This window comes from Rattus norvegicus, chromosome 17 (genome assembly GCF_036323735.1).
Source record: "Rattus norvegicus strain BN/NHsdMcwi chromosome 17, GRCr8, whole genome shotgun sequence".
In the NCBI taxonomy this organism is placed as follows: Eukaryota; Metazoa; Chordata; class Mammalia; order Rodentia; family Muridae; genus Rattus; species Rattus norvegicus.
Genome location: NC_086035.1, coordinates 23685314 through 23695000, shown reverse-complemented (window position 1 = coordinate 23695000; position 9687 = coordinate 23685314).

Genomic DNA, 9687 nt, shown 5'->3' with positions numbered 1-9687 from the left:
TGGAAAAAGATTCCTTTCCCTATATTGTTTTCATGGAACCTCATAGCTTTGCAGTAAGCATAGAGGGCAGGGAAGATATTATCCTCACGAGGTCCTAGGAGGTGAAATAGCTTGACTGAAGATGTCACGGTTAAGCACCAAAGCCCTGGGCTCCTGTCTTGTTGCTTAGGTAAATATTTTCTGTTTTAGAAGCTTCCAGGTCACTTTGTGTCATCCCGCATAAAGGAAATTATAACCCGATACCAACACTAGGAGAGACTTTATGTCCTTCAGCCAACATGGCAGGTGGACTGGCTTGGCCCACTTTTATTCTTTATTTAAGCCTGTCTTATCTTGCCTTCCCCTACAGATGTAGAATCTTAGATAATAGCCATTTCCTGTAGTTAGTCTTCCATTGTCTTCTGGCTCCTGTGGTTGGCAATGAGAACATTTGAAAGGTACAAGTTGTCTTCCTTTAGAAAGCAGTCTTTCCTTTCCTTGGCTTCCTAAAGGCAAGTTGAGACACACAGAGTGTGTCAATGGAGGGTTCGGTCCAACTATGTTGAGGGTGACTACTTGGGCTAACAAGAGTTCCAGGTGATCAGAAAAGGTGCTGTTGAATGGTGTAGAGGTGGGTCTGGTTTGAGAAAAAGAGGAGGGGGAGGAAGAGGAAGAGGAGGAGGGGGAGGAAGAGGAGGAGGAAGAGGAGGAGGAGGAGGAGGAGGAAGAGGAGGAGGAGAGGATTAATCATATTATAGCGCACTGGTTGCTACAACTGAGTGGGCAGATGCTTGCCATTCATTATTGACTCTCTGCCATCCACTTTGTTACACATTCCAAGTCAGAATCACGACCAATACCAGGCAGATATTTTAGTGAACAAAGGAATTTGCCTCCAAACCTGTCAACATGAATTGGAGCTCTGGTACCCACATGATAGAAGGACAGACAGAATTCCCACAAGCTGTCCTCTGAAGTCCACCATATACTCTGACGAATGTGTGCCCCTAGACACAGACAGACAGACGACACACAATTAAAAAAATAAAAATGATTGCAGCAAACAGGAGCATCTTCCAAGTTGTGCACTCCTCTATTGGTGCCCATTAGGACCTAAATTGAAGGGATTAAAGGTTAAATTAACCAGATCACGAAACTTTGGAGTCCAGGAATGTGACTGTTCCTCATCATCCATGTCTACTGGGCCTGGTTAGTATTTTCAGACCCCCTTTACTTGTGTCTGCACCCTCTGCTCTCTACACTGGTTACTCTTGTTAGAAATAAATCACTATGGTCATTTTCAGTATGTGGTACCTTTAGAGTTCATTAATCATAGAGTAAATCTTCATATAAATCTACAGAAATTTACTCATCTTGTCTGGCAATGCTTCCTCCAGGAGCCAAAGACAACCAAACAAAACGAATACCAGGCACAAGAAGACCCCCTTTGAGTTGTCGTTCAGAGTTGTTCGAGAGACTCCCAAAACAGTACAGACTATCACTATTGTTCTTGGTTGTTCCTAGAGATGAAGTTAAGTCCACTTTGCTGAAGACACCACGTACATACGTCAGACGCAGGGCCCAGAGGCTCCTGATCTGGAACTGATATGGAAGCCTCCTCCCTGAGGACTAGCGCTCGTGGTACCAGAAGGCGCCATGCAAGCTTCCAAAGGAGGGAGGAAACGAACAGTTCTACCCAGTTCAAGGCTTCTGAATCCCAGTAATGACCAGAATGGTATGATAACCCCAAGGGTACAGTAGTGGTTCACATACATTGGTGGTAACCAACAGCCCTCTAGTTTGACTAAGACCTGCTCAGTAAGAGGCACTGGAAATCTACCTAGCTTCCCAGGGCTAGTGAAGTCATAGATCTTGGAGGAGCCCCTACGATCACCGCTTTATTACATAATCCTTAACCACATTCAACATAGTTATCTTTATTCCCATAGCTAAGTGTAATGTTCACCTCTCACTAGGGAAACTTCTTTTCTTGTGACAGACAGAGACCATTACAGGAAACTACAGTCAATAAAATGTAGAGTTGGAGAGCCCAGTCCCAGTGGATACCTCCACAAATCGACTCTTGAATATGGCTTAGGGAACACTGTAGAAGAAGTGCAGAAAGATTCTAAGAGCCAGAGGATCTGGGAGTTTACTGTGACACTATGTCTCCTAGAAACATCCGAAGCTACGCCCATAACGTCTTACCATCATGACTGACAAAACGTAAGCTAAACAAGGACGACAACAATAGACAAACCAAAGTGGACAGGGAATGAGGACTCGGACAGGGAATGAGGACTCAAACTCTGCAGGAAGAGCTATAGGCAACTAAGGGATGCTGAGGGTGGGAGAAATAATCTTCCTCAGGGAAGAGCGCACCAACTGACTATCCAATTCCAAATGCTCAGCTCTGAACAGACAAGGAACATTATACAGATCAAGCAGACTATTTAGGAATGTATAGGCATATACATATATGCATGTAACAGCAATTAATTTAAAAAGATGTCATGAATTTGAAAGAGAGTCAGAAGAGGTCAGAGGAAAAAAAAAGAGGTCAGAGGATCACAGAGAGGTAGGAGTTATTAGGTCTTTGTCCTCTCTGTCGGGCAGCCTGCTCCTGCTTGTCTAGGGACTCTCTCTTCACCCTACAGTTGAAAAGCTACAGACAGTACAATATGTGGCTGAACCCAGGGCCAGAAAAGAAGGAACTCTCAAGCCCCAGGATATAAATTAGATAAAGCTTTGAATCCACAAACAACAAGATGGGGAATCTGGGAAGGGCACAGTTCTAGACACTGGGAAGATTGTATGTCCCTGAAGAACTCGGCCAATGAGGAATTCAGGCTGGAAGGAAGGGAAATGTGATTAGGACAATAAAAAACACTGCTTTGTGTCCAGTAGGGGTGCCAATCATTTAGCAAAGGGGCTATAGGACTGTGGGAAGGCTCCATAGTGTCGTCTGTGTTCAGGGGCATTCAGAGGTCATCTAGAGGTTGTTAGCATGAGAGACTCAGAGTCACTGGTCGGAAGGAGTAGGGGTGAGAGCTAGTGCAAAACTAGGAATGTAATGAGAGTTTATAGGTTGAGTGTCAGTCAACAGGCCCAACAGGTTATGTCTATCCTTGAGGGCTGAGTGTGATTTCGGATTAGTTTATGTTATGACATGGACAAGCATGAGTTCACAGATTCCTAGAGGAGAATGAATCAAATCCGGGATCTTGCTGCTCACAAAAAGACAGAAGCAGAGACTTTGAGATCGTAGTACACGTACGGTGCCCCGTTCCCTGGTAATTTCTGGTTTTAGTTCCTCATAAGGTCCACCTGTTTCCTAATCTTCTACTTTTAATCTTCGTAAGAAATTCACTCTCACTTCCTTTCCTTATTGTTTTAAATATTTGGTTTTAAACCCAAATCAATGCTTTTTTTCATGACTATGGTGGGCTGACTTAGAACAATTGTGTTTCAGCTTCGTGGAAGTGACGTCATTACTTCATCAGTATTCATGATGGTTGCTTTAAGTCCCAGATTATGGAATTGCCTCTCTATCATAGTATAGGAAAAACATCTGTATGTTATGGTTGGATGTGGAATTATTTGGAAGATCTTTTGAGTAAAACGTGAGATCGTCATATGGATTTATTTTGCTTCAACTTATTTTTGTGGTAATTCATGCTAACAGAGTCCCTTTTGTTATTAGCCATCCTAACAGGGGTAAACATTACGCTGCTATGGTATTTAATTCTTTTAAGGCCAGAATATATATTATTCTTTTAATTCATAGGCATGTTCAGAACTTTCGCATCTGTCTCATTGGATTAAATTTCTTTTTTCTTTGTCTTATTGCGGTATCAAAATCCTGCAATCCTTTCAGATTTTAAATAGAAGCTTTTCATGTTTTTCTTTTCTTTTCTTTTTTTTTTTTCTTTTTTTTTTTTCCAGAGCTGAGGACCGAACCCAGGGCCTTGCGCTTGCTAGGCAAGCACTCTACCACTGAGCTAAATCCCCAACCCCTTCATGTTTTTCTTTATTCTGGAATATTTCAACTCATTTAGGACATATTTATATCTTGACTAGGTCTTTGGTTTCATGAACTCTAAAATTCAACTGAATCTAGTGTCTTGCTTGAGGGTAATTCTTTGAAAATGTTCATTTTTCCCTTCTAGGGATTATTTTCACTGTAAGTTCCTATTACTTTTTTATTTTCCCTGACAGTTACTGTTGTTGGGAACGGTTCTTCTTTAGCCAGAGTCTGAAACACGCTGATCTACAGTCGCGTGCAGCCATCGCTCTCTGCCTGTACGTAGATCTCATCCTAATGCCAGGGACTCAGGTTTTAATCTTTTCCCTGCACATACCTGTTAGACATTTTCATTTTGCAACACGTTTAGAAACAAAAGTCTCGGCATCAGGCAGAGTTCCACTTCAGAAAGTCATTCACTTTAGACAATCATTTACTTCTATGTCTTTTGGGGGGAGGGGAAGACATACGCTACCATGTACCTATGGAGGTCAGAAACTGACTTTTCCAGAGTCCGTTCTCTTTGTCCACCGTGTGTCCCAGGTCTTACACAGTCACCATTCTCAGCAGCAGGAGCCCTCCCCTGCTGAGCCATCTTACCTGGCCCATAAATTAGATTAAAAAAAAAATCTTGAATTCATTTTCTGCTCCCGTTTCTATTAATGAATTCTTTGCTTTATCTTTGATTCTTTTTGAGTGAAAATTATTTAGTTTACTTCCTTAATATCCATTTGCCTTCCGGGAGATGTTTCCTACATTTATTTAAATATGATTATGAAGATAGATGCCCTTTGAAGAGACCCGAAAGCATCATTGCAGGGGCTAATCATGTTATTCTGTTTAAGGAACGAGTCTGAGAGAATTCACATCAAATCTCAGGGGAAGAAAAACTGTAGCTGCTTGTAGAAACTAGGTGACTTTCCATGGAGGCTGGGAATGCAGAGGACTGCATTTCTGTTATTCCCACATGAGTATAGGATCATTCAGATTCCATTTCCTAAAACTTCTCATTCCGAAGAAGCACATGGCCCCCTTGGAGCGTTTTTCACAAGCCTCATTGTACGTTCCCTAATCTTTCTTACTAAAACGACACGACAGCCCCTATTCCCTTTTGACCAGCTGCTTTCCCGAGTTCCACCAACTCCGCTCAGAGAAGCAGTTAAGATTTTTTTTTTTCATAATGTGGAAACATGATTCATTTTAATTGGAGAGAGCTGGCCCCGGAGTTTCCAGAAGGAAATTTAAGCTTAGACAAAGAACACTTTGGATAGAAAGGTTAATTCTTCAAAAGCTACTGAAAACGGAGGCCATGAACTTCGGTCTGTGACCTTAGCGTTCACAGCTCCTACTGGGCAACTGAAGGACCATTCTCCATTGTTCTTCTGTGACTCAGCCCTGATGTGTGGATACTTGTAGAACAGAGCGACCCAGCAGGGCGCTTCTGTACTAGTTTAGATTATTTATACGTCCTTTTGTGCCTGGCACCCATAACTTATTTTGCGGTATCTGTTTATGTTACTCGGGTTTTACTTTCGGGTTTGGAGAAGTTCCGTGCCTTTTAGCATTTCCATTTCCATAGAAAAGGAGGTGGTGGGGGATGGGGATGGGAAGATGACCTTCCACCCTGAAGACAATTGAGCAAAGAACTCAGTGGCTGTGGGAACCCGGGGAGAGGAAGTGTGAATCAGGTGCTCCCATGCCAGGGAGAGCGCGCACAAGTCCAAGACCCTCGGGTCCGAGGGCCAGACGGAAGTGTGAGGTGATTCATGAGCCCTGATGAAGGAGAAGGTTAGAGCCGGAAGTGGCAGCTTGTGCCACGTGAAAGAAGCCAAATATGAGTGACCATGGCCTGGGAACTCTGAGTGAGTTGGTACTGAACGCCGTGTTCCACCATGGAAGCAGCTAAAGCGATAGGTCAAACGGAAGTCACCAAAAACACTGGTGGGGACACCGGGTAGGTAGGCTATAGCAGCCAGTGACTCTGTGTCGTAGGTTTCCAATGCTACCCAGGTGACATTCTTAGACTGTGGGTTGGTGAAGGTTGGTGGCCTGCTAAGTTAACACATCCCAGAGGATTTACCTGGTACTTAAAAGGATGTTAGCTTGGATGCAGATCGCTGTTAAGGTGGGTATCACTAACCTTTTCTCTGTGAGATTAACCTTTGTCAGTTTCGACCAGTAAGTAAGAACATGCATATTTGTATTTGGCTGTTACACCTCCTTTATTCACTGTGTCCTTCAGTTTCATCCACGTTTCAGTAAATGACAAGTCTTCATTCTTCTTAATGACTGTATTGTACTGTGTATTTTCCAGTTTTTATTTATTCGGTGGAAGTTTCCTGACCCAAAGTCTTACCACGTAGCCCAGGGTGACCTGGGACTCACAATTATTCTTCCCTGGCCTCCTGAGCGGTGAAATTACAGTGTCAATCCACCATTTCTGCCTTCCATTTTGTGTAGACACCACACTTTCTTTATTCATTTATCCACCGATGGACATCCATATTTTATGAAGAGTAGCTTTTCCAGGTTGTAGAGAAATGTCTCAGGGGTCCTTATACAGGGACATTCACATATAGCAGAACACTTGTATAGAAATGTCATGCCTGCTCCATTGTCCAACATGGCCCCCCTTTCTTGGTCCCTCCTAGCCCTCCCTGTCACTACCTATTATGTGTGAATGGAGAGTTTCCAGGTCTCACCTAATTTGGTGCAATATCCAATGAAAATGGAGAGTAAGGTGAAGGGGAGATGTTGGTCACAAACACTGAGGTTCCTTCTGTGGATGCCTGTGATGCCGGGTGAGTGAGTTCTCCTGCGATGTAGCTTAAAGATGACCATTAATAAAACCACAGACTGTGCTTGAATTTTGCTAAGAAAATAGCCCTTGGATATCCTCTATGCGCACACACAAGCACTAACTAAATGAGATGATGCATATGTTAATTTTGAGACTGCGACATAATCATTTCACAGTGCATGTGTGCATCGAAACATGATCATATGTTTCACAACCACATGGTTCCCCGCCCCCCCCCCCACACAATCACTTGATATTGATCTGCCAAATTATACCTCCATTAAGTTGGGGCAAGTGGACCATGCCACCAGACTGAAGAACTGGTAAGGTCGAGCAGGCTCAGATCCGGGGAATCTCAGAATTGAGGATGGCAGGAGTGGATCCAGTTCCCTGCCTAATTCCCTGGTCTGGAATATGTAACCAAGACATCCCACTTAGAGGACCATGACAATCGGTCACATAGCATAAAAACCTGGAGTTCTCCATGCTAATGGGAAGAACAAGTTTCCCTTCCTGGGCACCCCTTCCCAGGGTATAAATAAAAAGGAACTTAGTCCTGGTTCACCCTGAGTAAAGTGTGTTCATTCACAGTCACCATTACATAAGACAGTTTGGACAAGCAAGGGCTGTCTTCTTTCATCTAGGATATTCGGTGGGGAGGAAAAGGGGGAGGGGATTTGTTGTAAAGAATCCTGCCTAAATCTCCAGGAGAAGGCCTCCTCTCTTCCAGCCCCTCCGTACTCTCAGCACTCACATGGAACCAGACTGGGTTCTTCCGTGGTCCTGGGCTCTGCCTTCCCATTCCGGCCTAACTTGTAAACACCCTAAAGGGAGGCTCACTTCTCAGACTCCTCCCGCCGCCTGTTCCCAACTCCCAGCCCTATGCAGGCAAAGTCTGGGTACACAGGAGACTGGGGACCGTAGCAATTGGCCCAGACCCTGCTGTTTTTCACCCCGGAAAACAGACTGAGGACCCCCCAATTATGGACTATGTTCTGCCTCCCCCGAGCGGCTTATCCCTGGTGTTAGAGCACCCCAACAAACCAAGCAGACACTCAGCCCGGCCATAATCATTCCACGATGCAGATGTGTATCAAAACATCAAGCGCCACTCCACGAAACACAACATTTTGATTTGTCCTATTATAACTCCATTAAACTGGGGATGAAAAAAAAAAAAAAAGATTCAGAAAAGAGTCAGGACCAGGAAGGAAGATATAGGGCAGGATTTTCCTGTTTTCGAAGCAGAGCGCACAGGAAGTGAATGAAGCCTCGTGGGGAGGGCCAGAGCTCTCCACAGAGGCAGAGAAAATTCCAATTTCAAGGGCAGATAATCAATGACAGGCGGTACTGAAGACGGGCGAGCGAAGCAAATGACGTGTTGCATTCTACCGGAACCCGGAGGATGCATCCTTGGGTGTGATACTGAGTATCTGTGTTGCTAACACCGTCTGACTGGCACTCGTGACTTCTTTGTCCCCTTCCTTCCTCCTACACATAAAAACTGGCATGTTTGGCCAGACCTACTGTGCTACTGTTTGTTAATGAAATTCATTCATTAATTTATTTGGGGGCATGCGTGTAAGGGAATGCAGGTATGCGCGTGCGCAGCGGTGCCACTGTGTAGGTCAGAAGAGCATATCAGGTATCAGTCAGTACTCCCGCCCTCCACCTCGCTTGAGACAGGGTTTCATTGTTGCTCTTTCACAGCTGCTTATGCAGACTAGGTGGTCAGCAAACTTCCAGAACCAGGTTGACACCCCCCGCCCCCCCAGCACCTTGGGTCAATGCACCATGAAGACAGTGATCACAGAATATGCTTTAAAGGTTCCCTGAGGATGTAGAGATCACCCATTCCTCCAGCTTCGTATTTTAAACATCTCAGTATCTATCCAGCCGTCAGCTATGCCTGGAACAGACCACCTTGACCTCCGGATCTCAGATCTGTTCTTATTGTTCTTACTTAAATGAACTTCTTTCTGAAAATTGTAATGTAGCAGAAATGTGAACAGAGGTGAAGGGTGTTCCCGGTACATCTGTCAAGGACTGGGCTAGGCTATCGAATCAGTAAGAACAATTCTGAGACCCGGAGATCAAGGTGATCCGTTCTAGGCTTCCTTGATGGTTGGACAGATCAGTGTTGAGTTTCAAGTAGCTAGAGGGATGGGTGGTCTCTACATCCTCAGGGAAATTTTAAAGCATTTTTCATCACTACCTTCCTGGTACAGTGACCCAAAGTAGTTAGGGTGGGATGGGAGGCAGAGTCAACGCGGTGGTGGGCTACAGGACCCTAGGACCAGAGGGATAGTACTTGACTCCGCCATGCCGAGATAAGGGTTTTTCAAGCAAGAGATTTTCATAAAACTGATTCTTGGTTGGTCCAGCTCTGCTCTTTTTCAGGGAAAATTAAAGTATAGGGGCTGAAGAGAGCAACTCTTAGCTGGCTCTTTATAAGGTGTCTGGTGTGTCCTACGACACTGTCCTGTAGGGTTTGGAGCAGCGATCATGACTGTAAGAAGATGCTGTCTGAGTTTTCAGTAGCCTTGTGTCCAGAAACAAGGTGAGCCCTGGAGGGTTGTGTCACATTCCCAGAAGCTCAGTGTCTGGCCATCAATCTATCTCCTTGCTTTTGAAGCGATAGATTTGCCCACATTTCTAACCCTGGGTGACTTCAGCGGGCACCATAACAATCTAATCAGTTCATGCTAAGTCTGCGAAAACATTGACCAGTAATATTGTCATCAGCCTGGGGAGTCCCAATGGGGGATTTTTAGATTCAGCAAACATTTCATGTGCCTGCTTTGTGTGTAATTTCAGAATTGGAGCGATATAGTTATCAAATATGTATATAAGGGGGCTGGGGACATTGAGAGATGATGATCAA